We start from the raw sequence: 17,032 nt of genomic DNA, 5'->3' as shown, positions 1-17,032 counted from the left end.
AGATTCCCACCCCTAAACATTTCTTACTAGAATTTCTTTCTTTAAGTAGGAATTCTTGGTGAAACCATTTTTCTTAACCCTTCGGCAGATTTTGCTGCTCATTTAAAGAAAAAGTTTCACATTTTAAGACTTGGCTTGTTTCCTGAGAGCTGCTTCCAGAGCTGGGTGTCTGCGCCACACTACGGCTGTTGGGGTGACGGAGGTTCCTGCCGTGTCCTTCTGCAGCCAGACTGCCGCCGCAGGGGGGCGTGCTCTCATTTCTGACATGACTCAGATCCACAGTTTATACACCTCCTTATAAAATCATGCAGCTGAGTTCTGCTTGAACAAACAAACAAAAATCTGGTAATTTGGAAAAAGCAACCAGATACGACGAAAATGCAATTTTCCCTAGTCTGTTTTCTAACTACTGATACTTTTAACTTTATCAAAGACATTTTAAATCAAAATGAACATTTCTTGGGGGGGTTACTTTCATTACGTGTCCATTAGATGGCAGCCCACGCTCACTTCATTCACAGTAGAGCCACAAACATTTAGAAAAGTGTCTCTGGTGTGGCTGAAACGGTAATACAATATCAAAATGCGTGCATTCTTCTATTTGCCTACAATGATTGAAATCCCTTTTTGTTGTCTGTGCTCCCAGTATTTCAAAAGGCCAGAGTGGCGTCATCCTTTCTTCACCTGAGCCTCCATCAGCAGCGCCGCAGATCTGCAGTCCTTCCTCCTCTGACGGAGAGCTCTTTCTCTGAAAGCACGCCACAAGTGCTTCTAAAACCACTTTAAGACAATCGAGGGGCACCAGGTGGGAGCGCTGCTCTCTCAACTTTATCATTAGAGAAGATGGGAGATGGCCGAGCCCGGCGTCGTGATGGGGCACTTAGACGGCACTGCCGAGAATAAAAGGAGAGATGAATGAGCCTTCAAGTCAACACTTGGAGATAAGAAAAAGTGGCAGTAATGGCTGGAAGGAGATGTGAGGGGAGAGTATGTGGATCAGAAAAAGTACAATTCAGCTTCAAGCCTCAAAGTGTCCCTGTGTAAACCTGAATTAGTGCAGACAGGAAATGCATTGAGGCTGAGCGGGGAGGTCAAAGGGCAAAGTGAGCTTCACACACTGGTCTTTGGGATGGAGATGTGAACGACATTTTTTCTTCTTCAATTGAGACATGCTGTAAGAGGTTACGTTAAAATACGGCGTGATGTTTGACATGATCAGTCAAAAATTTAAAAAAGATGCATTCTAAAACAAAGTCATAAATATGTCGATTCCTGAACCAATCGATTCTTTCGGAAAAACATCTGACTGAAAGGCAAACTATTTCTTTTTCCTTTTTGCAATAGGCTATATGCACACTCACTTCCGCATTCCAAGTCGGCCAGCCAGGTTACATCCGGCGTCGACGGCGCACATAGCGTCAATAACAACTATGGCATTTTTCACTCGGTCCCTTCAAGATGTCCCAAAGGTAACGGTCAACGACGTGAGTCGAATCATACAAAAGTTATGTCACACTTCGACAACCAAGAAAGAGAAGGGCTTCAAATTGTATGTGTCAAGCTACATCCACAATTTTGAAGGTAAGATCTGGACGTGTTCTGTGTTACATGCCCATAGCATGCATGCTATCTAGTGCTAGCGCAGCAGGTGCAGCGTAGGCTATGTTTACTATTATGTGTCAATCACAGCCAATTTTCCTAACGCCTTTGTCAATGTCAGTTTCAAACAAGGATTCAAGCACAGGAGAGGTAACGATTAGGGCTGAGTGCTACAGATCTATGAGGAAAAGCCAAAAGCCTCACAGCTTAAGCGTAAGAGAAAGTTATACTGCAGGTTCAGCGCAGATTGGTTCATGGTTCATGAGACAGGTTACGTTTGGCAGATCAAAGTTTCTGTGAATCATTGCATCTAATAATGCTAAAGGTTATTTTAAAGACAAATTTCATTTACCATACCATAAATAACACTGGTGTGTTGGAATATTTATCGATATTTAAATATGTACGCTAATCACTGGGATTCACAGAAACTGAGTTCCGTTTTGTCACTGCATTGACACACGTTCTGTGTCCACTGTTGGGGATGATGAGTAAAGTGAGATAAATAATAATATAAATAATATTGTGGCTACAATTTTAGCTCATACAAATTGTTTAGTAGTTATTAATTGTTTTAGTAGTTAATAATTATATGTCGATGGTTCAAATTTGTTTGTTTTGTTAAACATTCTCACTGTACTCATGTATTCTCTTTTTAAAAAACTGCGCTTTTATTCTATTATAACAGATTTGTGTATTTTCAGATTGTGCTTGGGGATGCCCGTCCTGTGCAGCTACACAGCTGCCAGTGTACCTGTGTGGCAGGTACAGCTGTGTGTAATCATGTGGCAGCACTGTTGTACCAGACTGCACATTATTGCCAGCTTAGCATCACCTCTGTTCCCCCAACACACAGCTGCACAGAGACTGAACAGAAGTGGCATAAGCCAAGATCCATGGTAACTAATGTTTTTAACAGGGTACTTTTCTACTTAATTTTCTATTTATGGATGTTTGTGTTTATTGAAAACCTTTTTTGTTCAAATGCAGGGTGTTAAACCTGGTCTTGTAAATGACATGGTGATTCTTTCAGCCAGACCCAAGGAACGAAAACTGATGGAAGGCATTAGGTTAGTATTATTTTTATTATCATTAAAGGAACACTCCACTGTTTTTTCATATTAAACTATGTTATTTCCTTAACTAAGATGAGTTGATGCATACCTCTCTCGTCTCAGTGCGTGCACTTAATTGCTCTGGATAACTATAATGTATGGCAGAATAGCACTTGGGAACACTACTATATCTGCACTTGAGAGCACTTTGACTCGGCGCAGTAATATCATCACTCCTAAAAGGATATTTCTGTGGATATTACTGCGCCGAGTCAAAGTGCTCTCAAGTGCAGATATAGTAGTAATGCATTTTCTGTAGTAATCAGTGAGACCTCAGATAAAGTAATAATCTCATCATATGATACATTGTATGTTTAAATAAATAAAGCTTTTTTGTTGTTATTTTGTTCATTCAACTTATATGTAACTTACTTTATGGCTCATTTTAAAAAATTAAATTAAAAAAAAACATTATTTTGTTTTTTCCATAGGAGCAACTTGTATAAGGGTGTCAGTTCAGCTCTGCCTGAACTTTCCACACTCAGGGTGGATGAAGTCTACCATGATGTTCCAAGTGATGTGGCTCCACTGATAACAACTATGGCTATGGACATTAATGTTCCTCTGGTTGACTCTGCATTTGGAAAAGTGCAAGAAGGAAGTGTGTTATCCTATCATATGCCTGCAAAAAGAGTTCCAAAAACCTGTCCCCACACAGATGCTCCTTCTCCCCCACAGCTGCCACTTCAGGGTTACAGGCTGGGACCCGCTACCTGCTCTTTTGTCTGCACTGAACATCAGCAGCACCACATGATGTCCCTGGAAACAACATTAGAGAACGCACACAAAACAAACTCTTTGCTTCCCTAAATAATTAGATTCTGATTGCCTGTCACACTTCTTTATAGAGTGCTGTTAATTTCTCTTTTCTCCATTTCTCTTACTGGCAGTAACTCTTATTAGTTCAATCCATTTCAAAATATTTGTACATATATATTGATTCAAGTTTTTATTTTTTTTCTTAATAGTATTACTATGTTTCTTGTTGTATTAATACTAATCTATTATTAAATTACATGTTACATGTTCTTCCGATTAATTTTTTTGATAATTGGTTACCTAAAAATAGTATTTTATAACTGTTGTTTGTAAATTGGGAGCCCTAAATAAATGTTATTCAGTAAATAATTCACTGTGCATGAAAGTATTATTCTTATATTACAGATGGCTTAAAAGCATTGGTGAGGTAAAGTACATATAACATGCAAATAATTCAGTAGTTCTTTATTCAAAGAGTATGTGCAATGTACAGCAGTGCATACATAACATTAATTATAAAATTCAATTTATACAAAGTAATTTACAAAGCTAGGACGCTCTCTCCTCTCCCACACCCCCGGTCGTGAAGTGGGAAGGGTGAAATTGTTCCACTCAAACAGTGCTGGGACAGCTCCCTTGTTTAATAGCCGCCTCCCCGTCTCTGATAAGAGCTCACGAACATCATCCTTGTTTAAATGTCGGCTACATACTCGGGTATGGGGAGTAACTGTGAATTGTCCCTCCGGATAGCTACAAGCCATTTTCGCCTGATTTCCGCGTCAGATGGAAATGTATGAAAACTAAGTAAACTGTTGTACTTGCTCGAAGCTTGACACAGAGACACACAGCAATGCTCGGCTGTACTATAGATGGTTCGCTGAAATTTGAACGTTTTCTTACTAGTCATATTGTAGTTGCTGTTATATCGCTTTGTAAACAATCGCTTCAGCGCGAGCGGAAATGGCTTAGCAGGCTGAGATTTTAGCGGAAGTACGTCATCACCTCCGTGTGCATATAGCCTATTAGACGGAAAAGTGGAACAAATAATAAACTACCTGTGATTTAATCACATTTTGATAACATTGCATTTATTTCATTGACGAATATGAATTATAATAAAGGTATAGCTGCTAGGTAATAAATCCTTGGCTAATAGGTCCATTTTATTTTTAAAATTCAAATGATTGGTTAAAAGAAGATATTAATATGGGCCAATTCACATTCGGTTCTAAAATAAGTATTACTTTCGCTGTAATCAAAAGAAACTACAATTAGGTTCATAAAACTCCAAAAATACAAACCATTTGCTTAGAAGTTGCAAAACAAAGTACTTATCGGGCTGCATAACATTCATGTTTAGCTCATTCTAAGTAGAACTGTATTATTTATTTATTTATTTATTTATTTTTTACTTGTCCTGTCCAACAGCTAGGCAGGCAGATGAAAGCTGAGAGCCTCTTGTGTTGGACATATTTTACTTTAACAATAGGGGTTATTAATCTTCAGACAAACCAAAGGTATGTCTGAATAAACCCCTTTTGTAATTGAGGCCAAACTTTATTCATTTCAACCATGTTTGAAAATCTTTGGTGTTGGACCGGACGGAAGAGGAAAGAAGGGAAGAAGAGGGAGGGATGTCAGAGGGGGGGGGGGGGGGGGGGGGTAGTGAGAGGGGGGGGTAAGACCATGAAGCAGCATAGAGCAGACAGGTTTACTGGTTGTTTATCATTACGGTACGGTTCAAATATAGTACAAAAAGGGCGGGGCCTGTTCACACACACTCAAATATTATAAACACACCTGCTAGCTGCAAAAAATGTTCACATGTCAACATGTACACAAAACAGATAGTGTTCACGAACGCATACCTATGCCTTTAAACCAACTAGTGTGAAATCTTTCATTCATTCAATCATGCAAACTATTAGTGCAAAGGTGAGCTAACACCTGTGCTCAGGTGAGTGTTTATGTTCTTCTAAAATGGATGGTGAAATGTGAAAAGAAGGAGGAGGAGCGCCCAGCCACCCCCACACCCAGACCCCAGCCGCAGCAGCAGCAGCAGCCGGAATTCCCCCAACGCCACACGGGAACAGGCAGGGAACAACCGCCCCCCGGCGACCAAGACCGCCACCCAGGCCAGGGCCAGCAGGACCGCCGCGAGGCCCCCAGAGCCAGAGAGCAGGGAGGCGCGGAGGGAAAGAGAGCGCCGCCCCAGACCAGCCAGGAAAGCAGCCCCCCCGCCGCGCCGGAAGAGCCCAACGCAGGGCCCCACCGGAGAAGGACGCCCACAGCCCCAGACGAGCACCCCACCACCACCCAGGAGTTCCGGGCATCCCCCCCCCCAAGGGAGACCCGCTCCGCACTCCAGGCAGCCACCCACCCGGCCCACGGTTGGTCCAGGTAGGAGCAAGGCAGGGGCCCGCCGCCCCCGCCCAGGAGGGGAGAACCCCGGGGAAAAAAGGGTGGCCCACAAGGGGTGTTATAAATATGGCCCGACCAGGCTCGGCCATGTTGGAAGTTTGGCGGGGCCCAGCGCTCAGGGGCAAGGACCAGCACCCACCCCCCAGGGACACGAACACCCCCGGCTCAGGTGTAATATGAACCCCCCCACCGTGCGGAGAGAGCACTGCCGGGCCCAGGGAGCCGGCACCCAAGGGACACGGCCGCCGTCGCCAAGGGGCCCGCACCCCCCACCAGGGAGGGGGTAGGGGACAGATGGACCCAGGTCCCACCTTCCTTGCAAAATGTGTGTGCGTGTGTTTGAGAGGGTGTGTGTGTGCATGTGTGTGTGTTTATGTTGGAATGTATATATTGAAGGGGGAGGGGGGTGCAGTTAAAATTGGCGACTAGGGCACTAAGGGGACATCTCCTGATTACTCACAGTGACGTCCCCTCACCCTCCCCACCAAGGGGCCCTAAATGTCTAAGGTGCGGTTAAAATTGGCGGGTAGGGTGCTAGGAGGACATCCGCTGCTTGCTTGCAGTGATGTCCAAGCACCCCCCCTACCAAGGACCCTACATGTCTAAGGTGCAAATAAAACCGAAAGAGGGGGGGCCCACTCCATACGGCAACCATAGGAGGGGGGCCACTGCCAAGTAGCCCCCCCCCAAGGCGCATCGCAGGCTAGACCCCCCACCCCCTCACCCTAATATGAGGTTATATGAGGAAGGGGGTAAGTTGGGGACAGCTGGTAGACTGTCCCCCGGTGGTCAAACAGCCGTCCCCCAGCCCCCCCCCAGCAAAGGGGCCAGGGGCCACCCAGCCCAGGGGCCCCACCCCCGGAGGCGCCGACATCCCAGGCCCGGCACCACCCACCCCACACAGAGAGAGAGGAGCCAGAAAGCGTCGCCCCCCCTGGAGCAAGCCCAGGCCCCCACCCCCAGACGCCGTCCCTAGAGGAGCTCTGGTCAGGCCTTGACGGGACCGAGGAGGCCAACCGGCCGAGGAAACCACTGATTGCCTCAGCGGAGACCCCGACCCGTTAGCCCCCCCGACCCGTACCAATAATGCCCCCCCCTCCCCCCCAGAACGCCCCCCACAGGACAGGGCCGACAAGCCCCCCACCCCACCCCACCCCAGACCCCGCAGCCGAAGCGGATGACACCCAGAGCGACCGGGGGCCCCAAGAGGGTTGTCCCATCCCGTCCCAGAGCCAGGGAAGGGCCGATCCCAGCCCCAGGTGCAGATGGGCAGCCCATCCGGCGCCGCTGCCCCCCCCCCCCCCCCCCCCCGAGTAGAACTGTATTATTAAACTATAAATTATCTAATAGCATTACAAGGAAAAGGTTAAAGAACTGTGGCTTTTATTTCTCTCTCTTATTTTGTATTATGAAATTGTTGTATCTTTTATGTAATTGCACTGCATTGTTTTGTTAATTCTTGTATTTGGATGTCTTGGGGACTGCAGATGAAAGTGAGCTCTTAGAGCGACAGTCTGGAGAAAGCGTCACTAAACCAACTAAACAGAATTTGTAGCTTTTTCTTTTAATGCGTGTGTCGATTTCTTATTAAGTAGAAATGACTTGCTGTTGATTTTATGACTTTCTTCTTAAGATTAGTGCTCTTGTTCCGAATTTTCGGCTCCCATTGTTTGCAGTGTGGCTAAATAATATCAGCCAGACAGTTACTGATTTGACATTATAAACATCTTCTGTTAGAATTTTCTCTGGAATCACCTTCTAATGCTTTCAAGAGTCCAATACCTCATTTTGTGATTCTGAAATTGATTAATACATTAAAAGAAATTCAGATTAATCAAACTTTTCAGATGCCTCCTCTTGCCATCCATCGTTTTTTTAAAGGTTTTATAGACAATATTCACCTTTGTCTGGGGCATCATGGGAAAGAAAAAAAGAGTCTATGACTAGCATGTGAGTGTCAATATGGTTTTATTGTGGAGGGAAAAAAGCCTTCATCCTGTTGCCTTGTTAGAAGTGTTAAAGTCTCACCTTGCAGGGGGTTGTGAGTTACAGCCTGACATTTTACACATCTTATATTTGTTTCATGCAGGATACTTGGTGAATCCAGTATTTTGGTGAATTGCGTTGCTAATACGTTAATCCTAAAATCCCAATTGAATACTAATTCTAAACCAACAATGAAAGGCTCTGTGAGCATGAATTCATCTTTGGTGGTAAAGCCTTGAATCCATTTGGTGTTTGGCCCTTAAAGGGTGAAACCATCTGAGAAAAGGGATGCACCAATGAACTCTGATCTAAATGAGCACAAGCACATCTACGAACCTAGTGAGACATGACTGACTCATGTGAACATTTAGCAATCTGTAACAGCTACACGCCCTCCCCGCACTGTAAAATCTAACATATGTAGGACCACGTACCACAGTAAATGATACAATCATCTAAAAATGAGCATTTCATTCATTTATAATCAGTGTTTCATTTTGTGATATACAGCAAACCAGATGAAGACAAATCATCAGTATACATTTTTTGGATGAGCAGTCTTTCACAAATGCATCTTCAGCCCCAATGAACAGAATGAATCATCATCGGCACAGAATTTGAACAAAATGGCAGAAAAATTCCAACTTAATGCTCAAATGAAAAGTAAGATTGCATAAGTGTGGGTTTAATAGTTAAAGATAACATAACATGCAGCCTGTTCAAAGTGGATAGTTCTGAAGCTCCGCAGTGAGTTTGATCAGCTGACTGACTGATGACCCGCTTTAATTCAGAACAAAGGCAGAATTCATGAGCTTCAGCTGTAAAGGTGTGAGTCAGAGAGCGTGAGATGTCATTTTCACACACGAGAGTTCAGACCTTTACTCCATTATTTTGAGATGCTCAGGAGAAGCAGTTTTACTCATTTCTAGAAAATGAACAGTGATATTTAAAAAAAAATGCTTTCCAAGATTGCAGAGGGTCATTAAAATGGCGATTCTTATAAGTGCCAGGTTATTTGTCCAGATGGTGTAGCAAACTACACGGAGCTTACACATGCTCTCTATATGCATGTAGATGCATGCGGGTTGGTCTGTGGTTCATATGGAACTCCTTTTCTACTCAAACCACACAAATGGTCTGTTCCTAGTTTTTATGCACTTGCTCGTTTAAAGTCTCTACAGTTTCCAAGCTGCGTACACACTGGCGTTGGCAACTGGTGTTCGAGCGACCGCTCTCAATGAAAAGTCTGTAACGCTTGTAAACCTGCGTTTTGGGCTTTTGCGTTCAAAACTCTCGTGTCCATGCATTGGCACGCCATTTTCTAACCCTTGTACTATCCTATGACCTCACCCTTGCATTTACATGTTCTCCCTACCATGACAAAGGTGGATAAAGGTGGGAAGATTTCATGTAATCCATGGACACCAGTGAAGATCACAAATCATTGAAGAAAAAAGGTTCAGAGCACTGTCTAGTGGGTCTAGATGACCCAATTCCCAATGTTATAGTGCCTAGGATAGCACAAGGGTCAAGTCCATTCTCTGGCTCTACGGGTAAATCAGGCATTCACTGAACGGGCAATGAAAAGTCAGTCAGTTGAACTTTCTACTGCTTGAACGCCAAACGGCTGAACTCAGATTTGGGAGTGATGGCGTCCTTTTCAAAACACGGAAGTGTCAACCGGTTGAAATTGATATTGGAGGAAAAATTAATACATACGGTTTATGCCCGGCTGCAATTCTGTGACCCTGAGTCTTTCAGATATTAAAAAAAAAGTATGAAAGAAAAACCCTGAAGCAAAATTTGTAGGATTCGCACCGTTGGACATTTTCTTTAAAAATGGTTTATTTCAAGCAATCAAAGCAAGAATATTGCACAAAACAATACAATCAGCAGTTATATACTCATGCAAAAACGTATCAATTTAGGATAATTAGACATTAAATTAAAGATTGCTTAGAAGGGAGTGGAAGGAAGCGAATTTTCCCACCCCTGTTCTACCATAACCATTTTATTACATGATTCATCATTATCCTGTTCCTAACTTTTATCAGATATTAGGCCTGAGTGGTTTGACGTAAATCCTGCAGCCTTTAACCCAAATGTTCTCAATCTGCTTCACTTCCTGAGAAGCTTGGCATGTTTGGTGGTTTCAGCATTCCTTCTGGTCAGATGGTCGTTCAGATAAACAGCAGATCCCTTCAGGTTCTTCCTTTGAATCATCAGAGCTAGCTTGTGTTTTTGATTCACAAACCTGATGAGGATCGCTGGTTTATCCGTCCCCTTTTTCCTGGGGAGCAGGTGGCAGGTCTCGATGATGTTGAGATCCAGGGAAATCCCTTTAGACGTGGAAAATGTTTCCACTTGGTGTTCCAGAGACTCTCCACCGCTCCCTGATTCAGAAGAACTGCTAGCAATGCTAGCCATTAGCATTAGCAAAGCTAACTCCAGCAGCATTTAGCTTTGCTCTAAGGTTTGATCTGTACTCCAGTGAGAATGACATTATTCATCCTTGCTTCACACCAAGACTCTTCCAACCTTTGGTGGCGGACATGCATTAGTAAACAACAGAAAAGCAAAAAAGAAGAATTCTCCTCCTGCCTGTCCGGTGGAAACTCCATATGTTAAAAGCACGTTCATGACACTGCGTGAAGTCTGTTCTTGAACATGCAACACACACCAGTGTGTTTGTTGGTTCAGGAACTGAAGGTGTACATTCCAACATGCAGGAGACCAGGATTTGTGGAAGAAGCTTAAACACCCAATAAATAAACTGGAACATGACAAAAACCCGCAGAGGAACAAAACAGAAGACCAGACAATGAAAACTAAAAACCAGACACTTCAAGACACATAGGGTCATTACCAGAAATGAACACAGTTGTGGATGACCATCAACCTTTACCTGGTGTGCCTGACAGAGGGACAACTCAAAACAGAATGACAAAACCAATCCTAAATCCAGGAGCACAATCCTCACAGTACCCCTCCCTTAAAGTGCAGATTCAGTACCCCTCTCTTAAAGTGCAGTTTTCAGATGCCCCAACAAATTTGATGAGGGGACCTGAAGAAACAACAAAACAAAGCAAAACCAGGAAACAGCTTGGGTTCCTGCACCCAAACAGATGTGAGGGGTATCTGAGAACCCTTCCTGAGGAACAGACTGAAGGGGGATCAGTTCCAGGGACCCTTGGGAGGAAGGTCCGGGTTTGAGCCAGTAAACTATTGGGTTAAAAAAAGACAAAGCACAAAAGTTCCATAAATTTACCCCAAAATTCTCCTTATTCTTTAATCTCAGTGCATGTTTAAAACTCAGTTTGTACCAAACTGCTTGTTGACTAAAAAAAGAGAACCCTTATTTACAGGTAAAAGAAAAAATAATACAGAGTTGGGTGTTTTACAGTGCACTGTCATTCTTACAAAACCCACTTAGCTGCTGTAGCAGGTTTTTACCTTCTATGGACAAACCCGATGATGGGAAGACAAAATGGCCAACTTGGGGGACAATTACCAAAGATGGTGACTCTTTTTTTTACGTGTGATAAAGAAGGGGATGACACATGTGAGGAGAAAACCCCACAGAGAACAGTGTAATGTTGAACACTCCCTCTATCTGCAGTGCCAATGAGGATGCTCTGGATCCACACTGATTACCTTTCCCTGTCTAACAAGAGAGCCTTCATGTGCTTCCTTCGTAATGAGAGTCCAGTCCTGTTACCTGATCCTGAAGGTGTCAGAAACATTTATGTCCTGTAGCGATGAAAGGGTCAAGAAGTGTGCAGAAACAGAAAAAGGTGAAACTCTTGTCTATTAGTGTGGCTTTAGCATCCAGTGTACCTTCAGCTTCATGGCTGTTTGGTGAAGGACGGTTTGACCAATTATTTCTAAACTGGCAGCTTCGGCACCTGTCAGATAAAAATACTCGATACGTTGGATGACTCGTTCAAATGTGCCTAAACACATGCGTGAGTCTTTGTGAGGCCTGGAGGGGCTCAGCTGCACTGGTGGTCCCAAGAGGGGCCCTCCTCTGCACAAGGAAAGCAGTCCATTAACATTCAACAGGAGATTCAGAACTTGGCTTCCCCAATATTGGTCACATATTATTGATCATTAACAATTCAGAGGCATAACGCATGTTTCACAGAAATGCAGGTACAAGGGGGCACGATCCAGTGCTTTTGTGAGCCGGTCTCTAAATGTTGGTGTGAGAAACTGACGGCTGATTCGTTGTGGTAAAATGGCGAGTTCCACCTGAGCAGCCAAAAGGCAAAAAAAAAAGCATTTTGACAGAGAAGAACATAAATTACTTTAGCAATCTCTTTTTGTCATTGTTTCATGACTAAGTTGATTAATTTGAATAAAATCAGAGCAAAGCAGATAATAGTTCAACCTATAGCAGCATTATTACAGCCCCTTTTTACCCACAATCCTCTTTTGGAAGCACACAAATAACAAGCCTTCAAATGACCAAGATCTCTCTCACTTTGGAGTTTTATTAGCTTGTGACGATTTCCCCCAAAACAGAGAAGAGTCCGTGTATGAATTGATTTCTGTTCGTTTTTTTTTGCATTGTACGGATATCTATACATCAAAAGACAAATTTTACCTTCCAAAAACAAGAGGAGATCACGCTACCATTGCTGTGTTCCTAAAAGTGCAGCCAGAAGATGGTGAGCTATTGAAGAAGTGGGTCATTGTAATTTCATTCCTGACAACCTGATCTTGATGAGTGCTGGCGTTAGAAGACGAGAGCTGTTTCAGTTCTTTACAGTTTTGTTCGTTCCATTCTTTCTGAATGGAACGATTACTCTCTTCCTGCCGTACGTACGTCCTGAAGTCTGGGAAAGAACGCAGCGACCACACAGCCGGTGACGAGGGGAAAGAGCAGACTGTGGATGTCGGATGTCACCTGTTCTGACCACAACTACTGCTCAACTACAGAGCCTGAACGGAAATGAAGATCTGCGCTCTGACCTACCAAGACTTCAGAGTCGAATGGAGGAGGTAGGATGGAGTTTGCTTTGGAGCTGTTTGTTTCTTCTGATGATTACATCGGAAAGCTATACATTTGTGAGTGTTTAAGTATACAGAAACACAAATGATTAGTATTAGCACAGTGTGCTAACTGCCAAGAGCACCTGATAGCAAAAAGAACCATAACCAAATCCTGGTGGGCCCCCTTCTCCCTGGGGTTTCCCCTTCCTTAGCAGCTGGCCCATGTCTTGCACCTTTCTGGACCAACCGTGGGCCGGGTGGATGGCTGCCTGGAGTGCGGAGCGGGTCTCCCTTGGGGGGTCCTGGCTCGTACCTGGGGTTGGGGCGGGGGGATGCCCAGAAACCCCTATGTGGTGATGCGGGGCTCGTCTGAGGCTGTTGGCACCCCTCTCGGGTGGGGCCCGGCGTTGGGCCCTCCTGGTGCTGCGGGGGGGCTGCTCTCCTGGTTGGGCGGGGGCGGCACTCTCTTTCCCCCCATGCCTCCCTGCTCTCTGCCTCTGGGGGCCTCGTGGTGGTCCTGCTGGCCCTGGCCTGGGTGGCGGACGTGGTCACCCGGGGAGCAGTTGTTCTCTGCCTGCTGCCGCGTGGCGTTGGGGGCTTCTGGCTGCCGCGGCGGGGGTCTTGGTGTGGGGGTGGCTGGTCACTCTCCCTCCTTCTTTTCACATTCCACCATCCATTTTAGAAGAACATAAACACTCACCTGAGCACAGGTGTTAGCTCACCTTTGCACTATTAGTTTGTGTGATTGAATGAAATGTCTCACACTAGTTGGCTTGAAGGCATAAGTATGCGTGTGTGAACAATATCTGTTTTGTGTACATGTTGACATGTGGACATTTTTTGCAGCTAGCAGGTGTGTTTATAACATTTGAGTGTGTGTGAGGACAGGCCCCACCCCTTTGAGATTTGTTTTCTATCTGAACCTTACCGTAATGATAAACATCCATTAGCTTGTTGCTTTATGCTGCTTTATGGTTTTACCCTGTGTGTGCTCCTCCTTAGGTAGTCCGATATCTCTGACAGTACTAATCAAAACTTTATTAGTATGTGGACATTGAAGACGCATTTGAAAAAACTCAAATGTCAAAAGTCAATGTCACATACTTTCCTACTTTATTTTCATTTTTCTCATTTTTTAACATTACTTTTGTTTTCAAAAACGTTTTACTTTCTATTTACTTTCATTTTTTTAATTTGTGTTTTTGTTTTTTTTAATTTTTGATTTATAAAATGTACTGGTGTTTTTTTTAATCTTTGTTTTTCTTTCTTGTAATTACTGGTATCTGTAATGTTTTTGCATTGGGGTGATTTGTTGGTGTGATTTGCACTTCAAGGCCACAATACATCTGTGATTGTGCGATAAAAAGGAAAGATCCAGCTAGATAGGGAGGAGGTTTTGAGATCGAGTCAAAACAATCTAATATTGGAAAGCCAAATATATTAAAAGGATAAAAAAAAACTTCTTTACATTTTCATATAGCATATAAAAAATAAAACTTAACATAAAGTCCTCATGAGCTCACTGATGGCCCTGTGGCCTATAAATCATATTTTTGTGGAATTCCTGGTAAACCAATAAGTCTTCTCAGAGAAATAGCCATCAGCAGGCAGTAAAGCCTGAGCTGCTGGATAGATCTGGGCAGCAGTCAATATTCTATTATGCAATTCTAGGATAAGGTTAATGCCCAGCAGATATCAGAAGGGCAGCTTGGAATTTGGCTTGCAGAAGGTCAAACATATCCACCATCTTCACATTGGAGTCATTCTCACACAGAATCCCCCCCCCCCCCCCCCCCCCCGGTTTGATGGGACTTGGCAGTGTGGTCCCACTTTGGATTACGTAAGGAAACCCAACTATAGGACGGGCCTGGGAGGGCATGAGGCTGGGAACACTTTAGCACTGCCATCCAGAGCTTCTTTTTTTCAGCTTGTGAGGAAGGAGCTTTGTCAATGCAGGGAGACATGAATACTCATTTAAACAAACAGCAAATACTTTCACACTGCTGAGAAAGGAAATTAGAAATGAGAAGCACCTAGATAGGCAGAGGTGAAAGTAGATTTTTGTTTATGTTGGTAAAGATTATGTTTTATCAATGTAATCTTTTTAATAGAAGTAAATGCAGATTAAATGGTAAATGGCGTGTACTTATATAGTGCGTTTCTACCTTCCTCAAAGGCCCAAAGTGCTTTACAGTCACAGGCTCCTTCAACCATTAACACACACACATTCACACACTGATAGGGGTGTAATGAATAATCAATAAACTGGTTTATCCAACCAAATTGATCTGTCTTGTTCAAGTTGTTAATTGAATCAAATCAAACTACAATTATAAAATCATTTCAAAATGGAAAAAAATGATGATAATAAATCTTGGGAAATGCCATTTAGATTGAGGAACAGTAGGTTTATTTTACTATAATGTAAAAATGACCAAGTGCATCACAGCAGACACACGTGTGTTGTCAGCAAAAACTGATCAGTCCATCATTCCAGTCCAATGTGAATTGGAATTTTGAATTTAACAAAGTCATGTGACCATCCAGTGTGCTAGAATGTTTGGATGTGGAAAAACAACAGTGGGCTGAACTTTAGGAAACTAAAATGTGAATGGATTTGACATTCATTTTTGTTTACTTGTTTGTTTGGACACATATTTAATCTACACTTGATTATTTTGAAGAAATCCAAGAATCTGGAAAACTTCAGCTGCACCGTTCAGTAGCAGTTTTTTTTTCTCTGAGTTTCACTGGTTGGAGTTTGGGATAAAGATGTTCTGGATCCATTCTAGATCACTCAATGGGATCGTTCAAAATAAACCAACACTAACTATGAATGGCATCGTCAACCACTAACTGTGCTATGAATTGTTGTTAAAATGAATCGTTACATCACTAACACAGATAAATGTATTTGAGAATAAATCTTGATTGTAAATAAAAATGTAGACGGGGCTTTGTGGGAAAAATATTTGAATTGATTATTTTACTAAAGAACTTGATAAATGCAGAAAATGCCCCTCCTTTCTCATTTTCTTCTTCTCCTCTACTAATTCCAGCTTGCACATCTTCATCCTCACTTGCAGTCTTCCTCCTGAATAATCTTTCCTACATTTTTCATTTTTCAGTGACTTTTTCTAATATAAGTTAATGTTTCATTTCTACTATTGCATTTGGTTTGATCTTGAACTGTCAATCACAATAGAGTTCAGAAAACTGTAGGAATCATTTATCGTCTTTATTGTCACATTGCAAACAAACCAACCTCCAACTTCCATAAAAATAGGACTGTGAATGAAATGAGTGACCCAGACAACCAATCAAACGTGTATGATGTGCCTATGCATATGTACTGTATATACTATTATAAAGATTAAACATTCAAAATAAATAATAATTAAAAAAACAGTTATATTACAATTCAGCTTTTAACCATTGGTATTCAACATTTTAGGTTTTTCCTTTTAACCCTTGTGCTATCTTAGATGACCCCCCCTTCCATTGACGTGTTCTCCCTACCATGACAAAGGTGGATAAAGGTGGAAAGATTTCATGTAATCCATGGACACCAGTGAAGATCACAAATCATTGAAGAAAAAAGGTTCAGCGCACTGTCTGGTGGGTCTAGATGACCCAACTCCCAATGTCAAAGTGCCACAAGGGTTACAACTAATTTGAAGCAATAACTCAAAACACTGCAACCACAACACAAAACACAAATTCAAATATGTAAAACAAAATAAACAACAACAACAAAAAAAGACCTTTATTCACAGTAAAGGTTGGCATTTAGAAAACCATGTGTCTCAGCTGTAATGAGTTGATTTGGTCTCTCTGTCAGAATTGTTCTGGTTTATTTTCCTAGGAGTCTCTCAGCATTTCCAGAACTTGAAGTGTTGGGTAAACATTTTGCAGCATACGTAACAGTCCCTTATTGTAAGGAGACCGTTGCCTACCAAACAAAGAAATCCCACAAAAGGAAGTCCTGTTGACAGTTTGAATCAGGGTGCAAAAACTTAAACCTCTCAAACATCCCAACTATGAAAACTTACTATGAAGAATCTAGAAAGGGACTTTCCATTCAAATCTACAGGCTTCCCAGCTCCATACTTAGGGGTCAAGTTTCCAATAAGATGCAGGTTTCTTTTCTGTTTATG

At 42.8% G+C, this 17,032-nt stretch overlaps 1 long non-coding RNA gene across 3 annotated transcripts; it reads left to right on the top strand.

The window, feature by feature from the left end:
• The first annotated feature begins 1,343 nt into the window (after positions 1-1,343).
• Positions 1,344-3,842, top strand: LOC101175600 (uncharacterized). Of its 3 annotated transcripts, XR_013656561.1 has the most exons (5): positions 1,344-1,581; positions 2,304-2,498; positions 2,590-2,669; positions 3,146-3,315; positions 3,393-3,842. It is a non-coding gene; the product is annotated as an uncharacterized LOC101175600 (long non-coding RNA). The 3 variants fall into 3 exon arrangements; XR_013656560.1 differs by having other exon boundaries at positions 3,146-3,842; XR_013656562.1 differs by lacking the exon at positions 1,344-1,581 and adding an exon at positions 1,597-1,749 and having other exon boundaries at positions 3,146-3,842.
• The last annotated feature ends 13,190 nt before the right edge of the window (positions 3,843-17,032 follow it).

Source organism: Oryzias latipes, chromosome 6 (genome assembly GCF_053564925.1).
Source record: "Oryzias latipes strain Hd-rR chromosome 6, Olatipes_Hd-rR_3.1".
Classification (NCBI taxonomy): domain Eukaryota; kingdom Metazoa; phylum Chordata; class Actinopteri; order Beloniformes; family Adrianichthyidae; genus Oryzias; species Oryzias latipes.
This window is presented reverse-complemented; position numbering and strand designations above follow the sequence as displayed.